Source organism: Meles meles, chromosome 21 (assembly GCF_922984935.1).
Source record: "Meles meles chromosome 21, mMelMel3.1 paternal haplotype, whole genome shotgun sequence".
Lineage (NCBI taxonomy): Eukaryota > Metazoa > Chordata > Mammalia > Carnivora > Mustelidae > Meles > Meles meles.
The window spans coordinates 17,072,888-17,090,936 of record NC_060086.1 but is presented as its reverse complement, the minus strand read 5'-3'; positions in this window follow the sequence as shown (position 1 = coordinate 17,090,936).

Sequence of the window (18,049 nt, the reverse complement as noted above, 5' to 3'; positions counted from 1 at the left end):
GTCCGCCTCCGCCGTGGCAGGCGTCCGGGGCGCCTATGGAGGAGGCTGGCCTCCGTGGGGGAACGGATGGACCCCTCACTCCATGACTGGGACGAAGCCGCGAATGGTGCCGTTGTCGTCGGGACGGTCGGGGGACTCGTGGCGCGGGACGCAGGGTTCCCCGTGGGGAGGCCCCCAGGCTCAGGCCCCTGGCAACGGAAGGCTGAGCAAGCCGGACTGGACCCGGGCCCGGATTTCGGGGCCGGCCCGGCCCCAGCTGCCGGCGCCAGGGAGGGGACCCCCGGAGGCTTAGGAGCGGGAGGCATCTGCCTCCACAGGGCCTGCCTCCCGGAGCTCCTCCTGGCGGTGCCGGAACGCGGCGACACGCGATCCCGGACAGGGCCCCGAGGCGGCGGCCCTGCGGCCCTGTGGTGCCCGAAGTGTGTTCGCCAGGCGTTTTCCGGCTAATTCTCACGAGCGTTCTGCCCAAATCGGGATCGATTTGGGCAGAACGCTCGTGAGAATTGGCCGGCGTTGGGCAGCCCTGGTCAGCGCCCAGTTCCGCGTGGAGCAGGGACCTTTCTCGCTCGGGGCATGTCGCGGGCACCCGGAAAACGAGCCATGACGATGGGGCACGGCCGGCGGCCCCGGCACCGGGGTGCTTTCCCCGAGCAGAGTTGATGGAGGCGCCGTGGCCGGGCGTCCGCCTCCGCCGTGGCGGGCGTCCGGGGAGCCCTTAGAGGGGACTGGCCTCCATGGGGAACGGATGGATCCCTCACTCCACGGCTGGGACGAAGCCGCGAAATGTGCCGTTGTCGCCGGGACGGTCGGGGGACTCGTGGCGCGGGATGCAGGGTTCCCCGTGGGGAGGCCCCCAGGCTCAGGCCCCTGGCAACGGAAGGCTGAGCAAGCAGGCCCGGGCCCGGGCCCGGCGTTCGTGGCCGGCCCGGCCCCAGCTGCCGGCACCAGGGAGGGGACCCCCGGAGGCTGAGGAGCGGGAGGCGTCGGCCTCCCCGGGGCCTGCCTCCCGGAGCTCCTCCTGGCGACGCCGGAACGCGACGAATCTTGATCGCGGACAGGGCCCCGGGGGGTGGCTCTGCGGCCCAGTGGTGCCCGAAGTGTGTTCCCCGGGCGTTTTCCGGCCAATTATCACGAGCGTTCTGCCCAAATCGGGATCGATTTGGGCAGAACGCTCGTGAGAATTGGCCGGCGTTGGGCAGCCCAGGTCAGCGCCCAGTTCCACGTGGAGCAGGGCCCTTTCTCGCTCGTGGCATGTCCTGGCGACCCCGAAAACAAGCCGTGACGATGGGGCGCGGCCAGCGGCCCCGGAGCCGGGGAGTTTTCCCCGAGCAGAGTTGATGGAGGCGCCGTGGCCGGGCGTCCGTCTCTGCCGTGGCGGGCGACCGGGGCGCCCATGGAGGGGGCTGGCCTCTGTGGGGGAACGGATTGATCTCTCACACCACGGCTGGGACGAAGCCGCGAAAGATGCCGTTGTCGCCGGGACGGTCGGGGGACTCGTGGCGCGGGACTCCGTGTTCCCCGTGGGGAGGCCCCCAGGCTCAGGCCCCTGGAAACGAAAGGCTGAGCAAGCGGGCCTGGGCCCGGGCCCGGCTTTCGGGGCCGGTCCGGCCCCAGCTGCCGGCGCCAGGGAGGGGACCCCCGGAGGCTGAGGAGCGGGAGGCGTCGGCCTCCCCGTGGCCCGCCTCCCGGAGCTCCTCCTGGCGGTGCCGGAACGCCGCGACACGCGATCCCGGACAGGGCCCCGGAGGGGCGGCCCTGCGGCCCTGTGGTGCCCGAAGTGAGTTGGCCGGGCGTTTTCCGGCCAATTCTCACGAGCTTTCTGCCCAAATCGATCCCGATTTGGGCAGAACGCTCGTGAGAATTGGCCGGCGTTGGGCAGCCCTGGTCAGCGCCCCGTTCCGCGGGGAGCAGGGCCCTTCCTCGCTCGGGGCATGACGCGGGCACCCGGAAAACGAGCCGTGACGATGGGGCGCGGCCGGCGGCCCCGGCGCCGGGGTGCTTTCCCCGAGCAGAGTTGATAAAGGCGCCGTGGCCGGGCGTCAGCCTCCTCCGTGGCGGGCGTCCGGGGCGCCCATGGAGTGGGCTGGTCTCCGTGGGGGAACGGATGGATCCCTCACTCCACGGCTGGCACGAAGCCGCGAAAGGTTCCGTGGTCGCCGGGACTGTCGGGGGACTCGTGGCGCGGGGCGCAGGGTTCCCCGTGGGGAGGCCCCCCGGCTCAGGCCCCTGGCAACGGAAGGCTGAGCAAGCAGGCCCGGGCCCGGGGCCGGCTAACGGGGCCGGCCCGGCCCCAACTGCCGGCACCAGGGAGGGGACCCCCGGAGGCTGAGGAGCGGGAGGCGTCGGCCTCCCCGGTGCCTGCCTCCCGGAGCTCCTCCTGGCGGTGCCGGAACGCGGCGACACGCGATCCCGGACAGGGCCCCGGGGGGGCGGCCTTGCGGCCCTGTGGTGCCCGAAGTGTGTTCGCTGGGGGTTTTCCGGCCAATTCTCATGAGCGTTCTGCCCAAATCGGGATCGATTTGGGCACTACGCTCGTGAGAATTGGCCGGCGTTGGGCAGCCCTGGTCAGCGCCCAGTTCCGCATGGAGCAGGGCCCTTTCTCGCTCGGGGCATGACGCGGCCACCAGGCAAACGAGCCGTGACGATGGGGAGCGGCCGGCGGCCCCGGCGCCGGGGTGCTTTCCCCGAGCAGAGTTGATGGAGGCGCCGTGGCCGGGCGTCCGCCTCCGCCATGGCGGGCGACCGGGGCGCCTATGGAGGGTGCTGGCCTCCGTGGGGGAACGGATGGATCCCTCACTCCACGGCTGGGACGAAGCCGCGAAAGGGGCCGTTGTCACCGGGACGGGCGGGGGACTCGTTGCGCGGGACGCAGGGTTCCCCGTGGGGAGGCCCCCAGGCTCAGGCCCCTGGCAACGGAAGGCTGAGCATGCAGGCCCGGGCCCGGGCCCGGCTTTTGGGGCCGCCCGGCCCCAGCTGCCAGCGCCAGGGAGGGGACCCCCGAGGGCTGAGGAGCGGGATGCGTCGGCGTCCCCGGGGCCTGCCTCCCGGAGCTCCTCCTGGCTGTGCCGGAACGCGGCGACACGCGATCCCAGACAGGGCCCCGGTGGGGCGGCCCTGCGGCCCTGTGGTGCCCGAAGTGTGCTCGCCGGGCGTTTTCCGGCCAATTCTCACGAGCGTTCTGCCCAAATCGGGATCGATTTGGGCAGAACGCTCGTGAGAATTGGCCGGCGTTGGGCAGCCCTGGTCAGCGCCCAGTTCCGCGTGGCGCAGGGCCCTTTCTCGCTCGGGGCATGTCACGGCCACCCGGAAAACGAGCCGTGACGATGGGGCGCGGCCGGCGGCCCCGGCGCCGGGGTGCTTTCCCGAGCAGATTTGATGGAGGCCCCGTGGCCGGGCGTCCGCCTCCGCCGTGGCGGGCGTCCGGGGCGCCCATGGAGGGGGCTGGCCTCCGTGGGGGAACGGATGGATCCCTCATTCCACGGCTGGGACGAAGCCGCGAAAGGTGCCGTTTTCCTCGGGACGGTCGGGGGACTCGTGGCGCGGGACGCGGGGTTCCCCGTGGGGAGGCCCCCAGGCTCAGGACCCTGGCAACGGAAGGCTGAGCAAGCAGGCCCTGGCCCGGGCCCGGCTAACGGGGCCGGCCCGGCCCCAGCTGCCAGCGCCAGGGAGGGTACCCCCTGAGGCTGAGGAGCGGGAGGCGTCGGCCTCCCCGGGGCCTGCCTCCCGGAGCTCCTCCTGGCGGCGCCGGAACGCGGCGACACGCGATCCCGGCCAGGGCCCCCAAGGGGCGGCCCTGCGGCCCTGTGGTGCCCGAAGTGGGTTCGCCGGGCGTTTTCCGGCCAATTCTCAAGAGCGTTCTGCCCAGATCGATTTGGGCAGAACGCTGGTGAGAATTGGCCCGCGTTGGGCAGCCCTGGTCAGCGCCCAGTTCCGCGTGGCGCAGGGCCCTTTCTCGCTCGGGGCATGTCGCGGCCACCTGGCAAACGAGCCGTGACGATGGGGCGCGGCCGGCGGCCCCGGCGCCGGGGTCCTTTCCCGAGCAGAGTGGATGGAGGCGCCGTGGCCGGGCGTCCGCCTCCTCCGTTGCGGGCGTCCGGGGCGCCCATGGAGGGGCTTGCCTCCATGGGGGAAGGGATGGATCCCTCATTCCACGGCTGGGACGAAGCCGCGAAAGGTGCCGTTTTCCCCGGGACGGGCGGGGGACTCGTGGCGCGGGACGCGGGGTTCCCCGTGGGGAGGCCCCCAGGGTCAGGCCCCTGGCAACGGAAGGCTGAGCAAGCAGGCCCTGGCCCGGGCCCGGCTTTCGTGGCCGGCCCGGCCCCAGCTGCCGGCGCCAGGGAGGGGACCCCCGGAGGCTGAGGAGCGGGAGGCGTCGGCCTCCCCGGGGACTGCCTCCCGGAGCTCCTCTTGGCGGTGCCGGAACGCGACGACACGCGATCCCGGACAGGACACCGGGGGGGAGTCCCTGCGGCCCTGTGGTGCCCGAAGTGGGTTCGCCGCCGTTTTCCGGCCAATTCTCACGAGCGTTCTGCCCAAATCGGGATCGATTTGGGCAGAACGCTCGTGAGAATTGGCCGGCGTTGGGCAGCCCTGGTCAGCGCCCAGTTCCGCGTGGCGCAGGGCCCTTTCTCGCTCGGGACATGTCGCGGCCACCCGGCAAACGAGCCGTGACGATGGGGCGCGGCCGGCCGCCCGGCGCCGGGGTGCTTTCCCCGAGCAGAGTTGATGGAGGCGCCGTGGCCGGGCGTCCGCCTCCGCCGTGGCGGGCTTCCGGGGCGCCCATGGAGGGGGCTGGCCTCCGTGGGGGAACGGATGGATCCCTCACTCCACGGCTGGGACGATGCCGCGAAATGTGCCGTTGTCGCCGGCACGTTCGGGGGACTCGTGGCGCGGGACGCAGGTTTCCCCGTGGGGAGGCCCCCAGGCTTAGGCCCGTGGCAACGGAAGGCTGAGCAAGCAGGCCCGGGCCCGGGCCCGGCTTTCGGGGCCGGCCCGGCCCCAGCTGCCGGCGTCAGGGAGGGGACCACCGGAAGCTGAAGAGCGGGAGGCGTCGGCCTCCCCGGGGCCTGCCTCCCGGAGCTCTTCCTGGCGGCGCCGGAACGCGACGAATCGCGATCGCGGACAAGGCCCCAGGGGGGCGGCCATGCGGCCCAGTGGTGCCCGAAGTGTGTTCGCCGGGCGTTTTCCGGCCAATTCTCACGAGCGTTCTGCCCAAATCGGGATAGATTTGGGCAGAACGCTCCTGAGAATTGGCCGGCGTTGGGCAGCCCTGGTCAGCGCCCAGTTGCGCGTGGAGCAGGGCCCTTTCTCGCTCGGGGCATGTCGCGGGCACCCGGAAAACGAGCCGTGACGATGGGGCGCGGCCGGCGGCCCCGGCGCCGGCGTGCTTTCCCCGAGCAGAGTTGATGGAGGCGCCGTGGCCGGGCGTCCGCCTCCGCATTGGCGGGCGTCCGGGGCGCCCATGGAGGGGGCTGGCCTCCGTGGGGGAACGGATGGATCCCTCACTGCACGGCTGGGACGAGGCCGCGAAAGATGCTGTTGTCGCCGGGACGGTCGGGGGACTCGTGGCTCGGGACACAGGGTTCCCCGTTTGGAGGCCCCCAGGCTCAGGCCCCTGGCAACGGAATGCTGAGCAAGCAGGCCCGGGCCCGGGCGCGATTTTCGGGGCCGGCCCGGCCCCAGCTGCCGGCGCCAGGGAGGGGACCCCCGAGGGCTGAGGAGCGGGAGGCGTCGGCCTCCCCTGGGCCTGCCTCCCGGAGCTCCTCCTGGCGGCGCCGGAACGCGACGACACGCGATCCCGGACAGGTCCTCGGGGGGGCGGCCCTGCGGCCCTTTGGTGTCCGAAGTGTGTTCGCCGGGCATTTTCCGGCCAATTCTCACGAGCGTTCTGCCCAAATCGGGATCGATTTGGGCAGAAGGCTCGTGGGAATTGGCCGGCGTTGGGCAGCCCTGCTCAGCGCCCAGTTCCGCGTGGAGCAGGGCCCTTTCTCGCTCGGGGCATGTCGCGGGCACCCGGAAAACGAGCCGTGACGATGGGGCGCGACCGGCGGCCCCGGCGTCGGGGTGCTTTCCCCAAGCAGAGTTGATGGAGGTGCCGTGGCCGGGCGTCCGCCTCCTCCGTGGCGGGCGTCCGGGGCGCCCATGGAGGGGGCTGGCCTCCGTGGGGGAACGGATGGATCCCTCACTCCATGGCTGGGACGAAGCCGCGAAATGTTCCGTGGTCGCCAGGACGGTCGGGGGACTCGTGGCGCGGGACGCATGGTTCCCCTTGGGGAGGCCCCCCGGCTCAGGCCCCTGGCAACGGAAGGCTGAGCAAGCAGGCCCGGGCCCGGGGCCGGCTAACGGGGCCGGCCCGGCCCCAACTGCCGGCACAAGGGAGGTGACCCCCGGAGGCTGAGGAGCGGGAGGCGTCGGCCTCCCCGGGGCCTGCCTCCCGGAGCTCCTCCTGGCTGTGCCGGAACGCGGCGACACGCGATCCCGGACAGGGCCCCGGGGGGGCGGCCCTGCGGCCCTCTGGTGCCCAAAGTGGGTTCGCCGGGGGTTTTCCGGCCAATTCTCACGAGCGTTCTGCCCAAATCGGGATCGATTTGGGCAGAACGCTCGTGAGAATTCGCCGGCGTTGGGGAGCCCTGGTCAGCGCCCAGTTTTGTGGGGAGCAGGGCCCTTTCTCGCTCGGGGCATGTCGCGGGCACCCGGAAAACGAGCCGTGACGATGGGGCGCGGCCGGCGGCCCCGGCGCCGGGGTGCTTTCCCGAGCAGATTTGATGGAGGCCCCGTGGCCGGGCGTCCGCCTCCGCCGTGGCGGGCGTCCGGGGCGCCCATGGAGGGGGCTGGCCTCCGTGGGGGAACGGATGGATCCCTCATTCCACGGCTGGGACGAAGCCGCGAAAGGTGCCGTTTTCCTCGGGACGGTCGGGGGACTCGTGGCGCGGGACGCGGGGTTCCCCGTGGGGAGGCCCCCAGGCTCAGGACCCTGGCAACGGAAGGCTGAGCAAGCAGGCCCTGGCCCGGGCCCGGCTAACGGGGCCGGCCCGGCCCCAGCTGCCGGCGCCAGGGAGGGTACCCCCTGAGGCTGAGGAGCGGGAGGCGTCGGCCTCCCCGGGGCCTGCCTCCCGGAGCTCCTCCTGGCGGCGCCGGAACGCGGCGACACGCGATCCCGGCCAGGGCCCCCAAGGGGCGGCCCTGCGGCCCTGTGGTGCCCGAAGTTGGTTCGCCCGGCGTTTTCCGGCCAATTCTCAAGAGCGTTCTGCCCAGATCGATTTGGGCAGAACGCTGGTGAGAATTGGCCCGCGTTGGGCAGCCCTGGTCAGCGCCCAGTTCCGCGTGGCGCAGGGCCCTTTCTCGCTCGGGGCATGTCGCGGCCACCTGGCAAACGAGCCGTGACGATGGGGCGCGGCCGGCGGCCCCGGCGCCGGGGTCCTTTCCTGAGCAGAGTGGATGGAGGCGCCGTGGCCGGGCGTCCGCCTCCTCCGTGGCGGGCGTCCGGGGCGCCCATGGAGGGGCTTGCCTCCATGGGGGAACGGATGGATCCCTCATTCAACGGCTGGGACGAAGCCGCGAAAGGTGCCGTGGTCGCCGGGACGGTCGGGGGACTCGTAACGCGGGACGCCGTGTTCCCCGTGGGGAGGCCCCCAGGCTCAGGCCCCTGGCAACGGAAGGCTGAGCAAGCAGGCCCGGGCCGGGCCCGCGTTTCGGAGCCGGCCCGGCCCCAGCTGCCGACGCCTGGGAGGGGAACCTCGCAGGCTGTGGAGCGGGAGGCGTCGGCCTCCCCGGGGCCTGCCTCCCGGAGCTCCTCCTGGCAGTGCCGGAATGCGGCGACACGCGATCCCGGACAGGGCCTCAGGGGGGGGCATGCGGCCCTGTGGTGCCCGAAGTGTGGCGAAGCCACAAAAGGTGCCGTTGTCGCCGGGACGGTCGGGGGCCTCGTGGCGCGGGACGCAGGGTTCCCTCTGGGGAGGCCCCCAGGCTCAGGCCCCTGGCAACGGAAGGCTGAGCAAGCAGGCCCGGGCCCGGGCCCGGCTTTCGGGGCTGGCCCAGCCCCAGCTGCCGGCGCCAGGGAGGGGAACCCCGAGGGCTGAGGAGCGGGAGGCGTCGGCCTCCCCCGGGCCTGCCTCCCGGAGCTCTTCCTGGCGGTGCCGGAACGCGGCGACACGCGATCCCGGACAGGGCCCCGGGGGGGAGGCCCTGCGGCCCTGTGGTGCCCGAAGTGCGTTCGCCGGTCGTTTTCCGGCCAATTCTCACGAGCGTTCTGCCCAAATCGGGATCGATTTGGGCAGAACGCTCGTGAGAATTGGCCGGCTTTGGGCAGCCCTGGTCAGCGCCCAGTTCCGCGTGGAGCAGGGCCCTTTCTCGCTCGGGGCATGTCGCGGGCACCCGGAAAGCGAGCCGTGACGATGGGGCGCGGCCGGCGGCCCCGGCGCCGGGGTTCTTTCCCCGAGCAGAGTTGATGGAGGTGCCGTGGCCTGGCGTCCGCCTCCGCCGTGGTGGGCGTCTGGGCCGCCCATGGAGGGGGCTGGCCTCCGTGGGGGAACGGATGGATCCCTCACTCCACGGCTGGGACGAAGCCGCGAAAGGTGCCGTGGTCGCCAGGACGGTCGGGGGACTCGTGGCGCGGGACGCAGGGTTCCCCGTGGGGAGGCCCCCAGGCTCAGGCCCCTGGCAACGGAAGGCTGAGGAAGCAGGCCCGATCCGGATCCGGCTTTCGTGGCCGGCCCGGCCCCAGCTGCCGAAGCCTGGGTGGGGAACCTCGCAGGCTGTGGAGCGGGAGGCGTCGGCCTCCCCCGGGCCTGCCTCCCGGAGCTCCTCCTTGCGGTGCCAGAACGCGGCGACACGCGATCCCGGACAGGGCCCTGGGGCGGTAGCCCTGCGGCCCTGTGGTGCCCGAAGTGTGTTCTTCGGGCGTTTTCCGGCCAATTCTCACGAGCGTTCTGCCCAAATCGGGATCGATTTGGGCAGAACGCTCGTGAGAAATGGCCGGCGTTGGGCAGCCTTGGTCAGCGCCCAGTTCCGCGGGGAGCAGGGACCTTTCTCGCTCAGGGCATGTCGCGGGCACCCGGAAAACGAGCCGTGACGATGGGGCGCGGCCGGTGGCCCCGGCGCCGGGGTGCTTTCCCCAAGCAGAGTTGATGGAGGCGCCGTGGCCGGGCGTCCGCCTCCGCCGTGGCGGGCGTCCGGGGCGCCCATGGAGAGGGCTGGCCTCCGTGGGGGAACGGATGGATCCCTCACTCCACGGCTGGGATGAAGCCGCAAAAGGTGCCGTTGTCGCCGGGACGGGCGGGGGACTCGTGGCGCGGGACGCAGGGTTCCCCGTGGGGAGGCCCCCAGGCTCAGGCCCCTGGCAACGGAAGGCTGAGCAAGCAGGCCCGGGCCCGGGCCCGGCTTTCGGGGCCGGCCCGGCCCCAGCTGCCGGCGCCAGGGAGGGGACCCCCGAGGGCTGAGGAGCGGGAGGCGTCGGCCTCCCCAGGGCCTGCCTCCCGGAGCTCCTCTTGGCGGTGCCGGAACGCGGCGACACGCGATCCCGGACAGGGCCCCGGGGGGGCGGCCCTGCGGCCCTGTGGTGCCCGAAGTGTCCTCGCCGGGCGTTTTCCGGCCAATTCTCACGAGCTTTCTGGCCAAATCGGGATCGATTTGGGCAGAACGCTCGTGAGAATTGGCCGGCGTTGGGCAGCCCTGGTCAGCGCCCAGTTCGGCGAGGAGCAGGGCCCTTTCTCGCTCGGGGCATGTCGCGGGCACAAGAAAACGAGCCGTGACGATGGGGCGTGGCCGGCGGCCCCGGCGCCGTGGTGCTTTCCCCGAGCAGGGTTGATGGAGGCGCCGTGGCCGGGCGACCGCGTCCGCCGTGGCGGGCGTCCGGGGCGCCCATGGAGGGGGCTGGCCTCCGTGGGGGAACGGATGGATCCCTCACTCCACGGCTGGGACGAAGCCGCGAAAGGTGCCGTGGTCGCCGGGACGGTCGGGGGTATCGTGGCCGGGACGCAGGGTTCCCCGTGGGGAGGCCCCCAGGCTCAGGCCCCTGGCAACGGAAGGCTGAGCAAGCAGGCCCTGGCCGGGCCCGGCTTTCGGGGCCGGCCCGGCCCCAGCTGCCGACGCCTGGGAAGGGAACCTCGCAGGCTGTGGAGCGGGAGGCGTCGGCCTCCCCGGGGCCTGCCTCCCGAAGCTCCTCCTGGCGGTGCAGGAACGCGGCGACACGCGATCCCATACAGGGCCCCGGGGGGGCGGCCCCGCGGCCCTGTGGTGCCCGAAGTGTGTTCGCCGGGCGTTTTCCGGCCTATTCTCATGAGCGTTCTGCCCAAATCGGGATCGATTTGGGCAGAACGCTCGTGAGAATTGGCCGGCGTTGGGCAGCCCAGGTCAGCGCCCAGTTCCACGTGGAGCAGGGCCCTTTCTCGCTCGGGGCATGTCGCGGCCACCCGGAAAACGAACCTTGACGATGGGGCGCGGCCGGCGCCCCAGCGCCGGGGAATTTTTGTCGAGCACATTGTATGGAGGCGCCGTGGCCGGGCGTCCGCCTCCGCCGTGGCGGGCGGCCGGGGCGCCCGTGGAGGGGGCTGGCCTCTTTGGGGGTAAGATTTGATCTCTCACTCCACGGCTGGGACGACGCCGCGAAAGGTGCCGTTGTCTCCGGGACGGTCGGGGGACTCGTGGCGCGGGACACCGGGTTCCCCGTGGGGAGGCCCCCAGGCTCAGGCCCCTGACAACGGAAGGCTGAGCAAGCGGGCCTGGGCCCGGCCCCGGCTTTCGGGGCCGGCCCGGCCCCAGCTGCAGGCGCCAGGGAGGGGACCCCCGGAGGCTGAGGAGCGGGAGGTGTCGGCCTCACCGGGGCCTGCCTCCCGGAGCTCCTCCTGGCGGCGCCGGAACACGATGACACGCGATCCCGGACAGGGCCCCCGAGGGGCGGCCCTGTGGCCCTGTGGTTCCCGAAGTGTGTTCGCCGATCGTTTTCCGGCCAATTCTCAAGAGCGTTCTGCCCAGATCGATTTGGGCAGAACGCTCGTGAGAATTGGCCGGCGTTGGGCAGCCTTGGTCAGCGCCCAGTTCCGCGTGGCGCAGGGCCCTTTCTCGCTCGGGACATGTCGCGGCCACCCGGCAAACGAGCCGTGACGATGGGGCACGGCCGGCGGCCCCGGCACCGGGGTCCTTTCCCGAGCAGAGTGGATGGAGGCGCCGTGGCCGGGCGTCCGCCTCCGCCGTGGCGGACGTCCGAGCCGCCCATGGAGGGGGCTGGCCTCCGTGGGGGAACGGATGGATCCCTCACTCCACGGCTGAGACGAAGCCGCGAAAGGTGCCGTGGTCGCCGGGACGGTCGGGGGACTCGTGGCGCCGGACGCAGGGTTCCCCGTGGGGAGACCCCAGGCTCAGGCCCCTGGCAACGGAAGGCTGAGCAAGCAGGCCCGGTCCGGACCCGGCTTTCGTGGCCGGCCCGGCCCCAGCTGCCGAAGCCTGGGAGGGGAACCTCGCAGGCTGTGGAGTGGGAGGCGTCGGCCTCCCCGTGGCCTGCATCCCGGAGCTCCTCCTTGCGGTGCCGGAACGCGGCGACACGCGATCCCGGACAGGGCCCCGGGGGGGCGGCCCTGCGGCCCTGTGGTGCCCGAAGTGTGTTCTTCGGGCGTTTTCCGGCCAATTCTCACGAGCGTTCTGCCCAAATCGATTTGGGCAGAACGCTTGTGAGAATTGGCCGGCGTTGGGCAGCCTTGGTCAGCGCCCAGTTACGCGGGGATCAGGGCCCTTTCTCGCTCGGGGCATGTCGCGGGCACCCGGAAAACGAGCCGTGACGATGGGGCGCGGCCGGCGGCCCCGGCGCCGGTGTGCTTTCCCCAAGCAGAGTTGATGGAGGCGCCGTGGCCGGGCGTCCGCCTCCGCCGTGGCGGGCGTCCGGGGCGCTCATGGAGGGGGCTGGCCTCCGTGGGGGAACGGATGGATCCCTCACTCCACGGCTGGGACGAAGCCGCGAAAGGTGCCGTTGTCGCCGTGACGGTTGGGGGACTCGTGGCGCGGGACGCAGGGTTCCCCGTGGGGAGGCCCCCAGGCTCAGGCCCCTGGAAACGAAAGGCTGAGCAAGCGGGCCTGGGCCCGGGCCTGGCTTTCGGGGCCGGCCCGGCCTCAGCTGCCGGCGCTAGGGAGGGGACCCACGGATGCTGAGGAGCGGGAGGCGTCGGCCTCCCCGGGGCCTGCCTCCCGGAGCTCCTCCTGGCGGTGCCGGAACGCGGAGACACGCGATCCCGGACAGGGCCCCGGGGGGGCGGCCCTGCCGCACTGTGGTGCCCGAAGTGTGTTCGCCGGGCGTTTTCCGGCCAATTCTCACGAGCGTTTTGCCCAAATCGGGATCGATTTGGGCAGAACGCTCGTGAGAATTGGCCGGCGTTGGGCAGCCCAGGTCAGCGCCCCGTTCCGCGTGGAGCACCGCCCTTTCTCGCTCGGGGCATGTCGCGGCCAGCCGGAAAACTAGCCGTGACGATGGGGCGCGGCCGGCGGCCCCGGCGCCGGGGTGCTTTCCCCGAGCAGAGTTGATGGAGGCGCCGTGGCCGGGCGTCCGCCTCCGTCGTGGCGGGCGTCCGGGGCGTCCGTGGAGGGGGCTGGCCTCTGTGGGGGAACGGTTTGATCTCTCCCTGCACGGCTTGGACGAAGCCGCGAAAGGTGCCGTTGTGGCCGGGACGGTCGGGGGACTCGTGGCGCGGGACTCCGGGTTCCCCGTGGGGAGGCCCCCAGGCTCAGGCCCCTGGCAACAGAAGGCTGAGCAAGCGGGCCTGGGCCCGGGCCCGGATTTCGGGGCCGACACGGCCCCAGCTGCAGGCGCCAGGGAGGGGACCCCCGGAGGCTGAGGAGCGGGAGGCGTCGGATCCCCTGAGCCTGCCTCCCGGAGCTCCTCCTGGCGGCGCCGGAACGCGACGACACGCGATCCCGGACAGGGCCCCGGGGGGGCGGTCTTGCGGCCCTGTGTTGCCCGAAGTGTGTTCGCCGGGCGTTTTCCGGCCAATTCTCACGAGCGTTCTGCCCAAATCGGGATCGATTTGGGCAGAACGCTCGTGAGAATTGGCCGGCGTTGGGCAGCCCAGGTCAGCGCCCAGTTGCGCGTGGAGCAGGGCCCTTTCTCGCTCGGGGCATGTCGCGGCCACCCGGAAAACGAGCCATGACGATGGGGTGCGGCCGGCGGCCCCGGAGCCGGGGAGTATTCCCCGAGCAGAGTTGATGGAGGCGCCATGGCCTGGCGTCCGCCTCCGTCTTTGCGGGCAGCCGGGGCGCCCGTGGAGGGGGCTGGCCTCTGTGGGGGTACGGATGGATCCCTCACTCCACGGCTGGGACGAGGCCGCGAAAGTTGCCATTGTCGCCGTGTCGGGCGGGGGACTCGTGGCGCGGGACGCAGGGTTCCCCGTGGGGAGGCCCCCAGGCTCAGGCCCCTGGCAACGGAAGGCTGAGCAAGCAGGCCCGGGCCCGATCCCGGCTTTCGGGGCCGACCCGGCCCCAGCTGCAGGCGCCAGGGAGGGGACCCCCGGAGGCTGAGGAGCCGGAGCTCCTCCTGGCGGTGCCGGAACGCGGCGACACGCGATCCCGGACAGGGCACCGGGGGGGGCGGCCCTGCGGCCCTATGGTGCCCGAAGTGGGTTCGCCGGGCGTTTTCCGGCCAATTCTCACGAGCGTTCGATTTGGGCAGAACGCTCGTGAGAATTGGCCGGCGTTGGGCAGCCCTGGTCAGCGCCCAGTTCCGCGGGGAGCAGGGCCCTTTCTCGCTCGGGGCATGTCACGGGCACCGGGAAAACGAGCCGTGACGATGGGGCGCGGCCGGCGGCCCCGGCGCCGGGGTGCTTTCCCCGAGCAGAGTTGATGGAGGCGCCGTGGCCTGGCGTCCGACTCCGCCGTGGCGGGTTTCCGGGGCGCCCATGGAGGGGGCTGGCCTCGGTGGGGGAATGGATGGATCCCTCACACCACGGCGGGACGAAGCCGCGAAAGGTGCCGATGTCGGCGGGACGGTCGGGGTCTCGTGGCGCGGGACGCAGGGTTCCCCGTGGTGAGGCCCCCAGGCTCAGGCCCCTGGCAACGGAAGGCTGAGCAAGCAGGCCCAGGCCCGGGCCCGGCTTTCGGGGCCAGCCCTTCCCCAGCGGCCGGCGCCAGGGAGGGGACCCCCGTAGCCTAAGGAGAGGGAGGCGTCTCCCTCCCCGGGGCCTGCCTCCCGGAGCTCCTCCTGGCGGTGCCGGAACGCGGCGACACGCGATCCCGGACAGGGCCAGGGGGCGGCGGCCCTGCGGCCCAGTGGTGCCCGAAGTGTGTTCGCCGGGCGTTTTCCGGCCAATTCTAACGAGCGTTCTGCCCAAATCGGGATCGATTTGGGCAGAACGCTCGTGAGAATTGGCAGGCGTTGGGCAGCCCAGGTCACCGCCCAGATCAGCGTAGAGCACCGCCCTTTCTCGCTCGGGGCATGTCGCTGCCACCCGGAAAACGAGCCGTGACGATGGGGCGCAGCCGGCGGCCCCGGCGCCGGGGAGTTTTCCCCGAGCAGAGTTGATGGAGGCGCCGTGGCCGGGCGTCCGCCTCCGCCATGGCGGGCGGCCGGGGCGCCCGTGGAGGGGGCTGGCCTCTGTGGGGGAACGGATAGATATCACATTCCACGGCTGGTACGAAGCCGCGAAAGGTGCCGTTGTCGCCGGGACGGTCGGTGGACTCGTGGCACGGGTCTCAGGTTTCCCGGTGGGGAGGCCCCCAGGCTCAGGCCCCTGGCAACGGAAGGCTGAGCAAGCGGGCCTGGGCCCGGGCCCGACCCGGCCCCACCTGCAGGCGCCAGGGAGCGGACCCCCGGAGGCTGAGGAGCGGGAGGCGTCGGACTCCCCGGGGCCATCCTCCCGGAGCTCCTCCTGGCGGCGCCGGAACGCGACGACACGCGATCGCGGACAGGGCCCCGGGGGGGCGGTCCTGCGGCCCTGTGTTGCCCGAAGTGTGTTCGCTGGGCGTTTTCCCGCCAATTCTCACGAGCGTTTTGCCCAAATCGGGATCGATTTGGGCAGAACTCTCGTGAGAATTGGCCGGCGTTTGGCAGCCCTGGTCAGCGCCCTGTTCCGCGTGGAGCAGGGCCCTTTCTCGCTCGGGGCATGTCGCGGGCACCCGGAAAATGAGCCGTGACGATGGGGCGCGGCCGGCGGCCCCGGCGCCGAGGTGCTTTCCCCGAGTAGAGTTGATGGAGGCGCCATGGCCGGGCGTCCGCCTCCGCCGTGGCGGGCGTCCGGGGCGCCCATGGAGGGGGCGGACTCCGTTGGGCAACGGATGGATCCCTCACTCCCCGGCTGGGACGAAGCCGCGAAAGGTGCCGTTGTCGCCGGGACTGGCGGGGGACTCGTTGCGCGGGACGCAGGGTTCCCCGTGGGGAGGCCCCCAGGCTCAGGCCCCTGGCAACGGAAGGCTGAGCAAGCAGGCCCGGGCCCGGGCCCGGCTTTTGGGGCCGGCCCGGCCCCAGCTGGCAGCGCCAGGGAGGGGATCCCCGAGGGCTGAGGAGCGGGATGCGTCGGCCTCCCCGGGGCCTGCGTCCCAGAGCTCCTCCTGGCGGTGCCGGAACGCGGCGACACGCGATCCCAGACAGGGCGCCGGGGTCCTTTCCCCAAGCAGAGTTGATGGAGGCGCTGTGGCCGGGCGTCCGCCTCCGCCGTGGCGGGCGTCAAGGGGCGCCTATGGAGGGGGCTGGCCTCCGTGGGGGAACGGATGGATCCCTCACTCCACGGCTGGGACGAAGCCGCGAAAGGTGCCGTGGTCGCCAGGACGGTCGGGGGACTCGTGGCGCGGGACGCAGTGTTCCCCGTGGGGAGGCCCCCAGGCTCAGGCCCCTGGCAACGGAAGGCTGAGCAAGCAGGCCCGGTCCGGACCCGGCTTTCCTGGCCGGCCCGGCCCCAGCTGCCGAAGCCTGGGAGGGGATCCTCGCAGGCTGTGGAGCGGGAGGCGTCGGCCTCCCCCGGGCCTTCCTCCCGGAGCTCCTCCTTGCGGTGCCAGAACGCGGCGACACGCGATCCCAGACAGGGCCCTGGGGCGGTGGCCCTGCGGCCCTGTGGTGCCCGAAGTGTGTTCTTCGGGCGTTTTCCGGCCAATTCTCACGAGCGTTCTGCCCAAATCGGGATCGATTTGGGCAGAACGCTCGTGAGAAATGGCCGGCGTTGGGCAGCCTTGGTCAGCGCCCAGTTCCGCGGGGAGCAGGGCCCTTTCTCGCTCGGAGCATGTCGCGGGCACCCGGAAAACGAGCCGTGACGATGAGGCGCGGCCGGCGGCCCCGGCGCCGGGGTGCTTTCCCCGAGCAGAGTTGATGGAGGGGCCGTGGTCGGGGGTCCGCCTCTGCCGTGGTGGGCGTCCGGGGCACCCATGGAGGGGGCTGGCCTCCGTGGGGGAACAATGGATCCCTCACTCCACGGCTGGGACGAAGCCGCGAAAGGTGCCGTTGTCGCCAGGACGGTCGGGGGACTCGTGGCGCGGGACGCAGAGTTCCCCGTGGGGAGGCCCCCAGGCTCAGGCCCCTGGCAACGGAAGGCTGAGCAAGCAGGCCCGTGCCCGGGCGCGGCTTTCGGGGCGGCCCGGCCCCAGCTGCCGGCGCCAGGGAGGGGACCCCCGAGGGCTGAGGAGCGGGAGGCGTCGGCATCCCCGGGGCCTGTCTCCCGGACACCTCCTGGCGGTGCCGGAACGCGGCGACACGCGATCCCGGACAGGGCCCCGGGGGGGCGGCCCTGCGGTCCTGTGGTGCCCGAAGTGTGCTCGCCGGGCGTTTTCCGGCCAATTCTCACGATCGTTCTGCCGAAATCGGGATCGATTTGGGCAGAACGCTCGTGAGAATTGGCCGGCGTTGGGCAGCCCGGGTCAGCGCCCAGTTCCGCGGGGAGCAGGGCCCTTTCTCGCTCGGGGCATGTCGCGGGCACCCGGAAAACGAGCCGTGACGATGGGGCGCGGCCGGCGGCCCCGGCGTCGGGGTGCTTTCCCCAAGCAGAGTTGATGGAGGCGCCGTGGCCGGGCGTCCGCCTCCTCCGTGGCGGGCGTCCGGGGCGCCCATGGAGGGGGCTGGCCTCCGTGGGGGAACGGATGGATCCCTCACTCCACGGCTGGGACGAAGCCGCGAAATGTTCCGTGGTCGCCGGGACGGTCGGGGGACTCGTGGCGCGGGACCCATGGTTCCCCTTGGGGAGGCCCCCCGGTCAGGCCCCCGACAACGGAAGGCTGAGCAAGCAGGCCCGGGCCCGGGGCCGGCTAACGGGGCCGGCCCGGCCCCAACTGCCGGCACAAGGGAGGTGACCCCCGGAGGCTGAGGAGCGGGAGGCGTCGGCCTCCACGGGACCTGCCTCCCGGAGCTCCACCTGGCGGTGCCGGAACGCGGCGACACGCGATCCCGGACAGGGCCCCGGGGGGCCGGCCCTGCGGCCCTGTGGTGCCCGAAGTGGGTTCGCCGGGGGTTTTCCGCCCAATTCTCACGAGCGTTCTGCCCAAATCGGGATCGATTTGGGCAGAACGCTCGTGAGAATTCGCCGGTGTTGGGGAGCCCTGGTCAGCGCCCAGTTTTGTGGGGAGCAGGGCCCTTTCTCGCTCGGGGCATGTCGCGGGCACCCGGAAAACGAGCCGTGACGATGGGGCGCGGCCGGCGGCCCCGGCGCCGGGGTGCTTTCCCGAGCAGATTTGATGGAGGCCCCGTGGCCGGGCGTCCGCCTCCGCCGTGGGGGGAGGCCGGGGCGCCCGTGTAGGGCGCTGGCCTCTGTGGGGGAACGTATTGATCTCTCACACCACGGCTGGGACGAAGCCGCGAAAGATGCCGTTGTCGCCGGTACGGTCAGGGGACTCGTGGCGCGGGACTCCGGGTTCCCCGTGCGGAGGCCCCCAGGCTCAGGCCCCTGGAAACGAAAGGCTGAGCAAGCGGGCCTGGGCCCTGTCCTGGCTTTCGGGGCCGGCCCGGCCCCAGCTGCCGGCGCTAGGGAGGGGACCCACGGAGGCTGAGGAGCGGGAGGCGTCGGCCGCCCCGGGGCCTTCATCCCGGAGCTCCTCCTGGCGGCGCCGGAACGCGACGACACGCGATTGCGGACAAGGCCCCGGCGGGGCGGCCCTG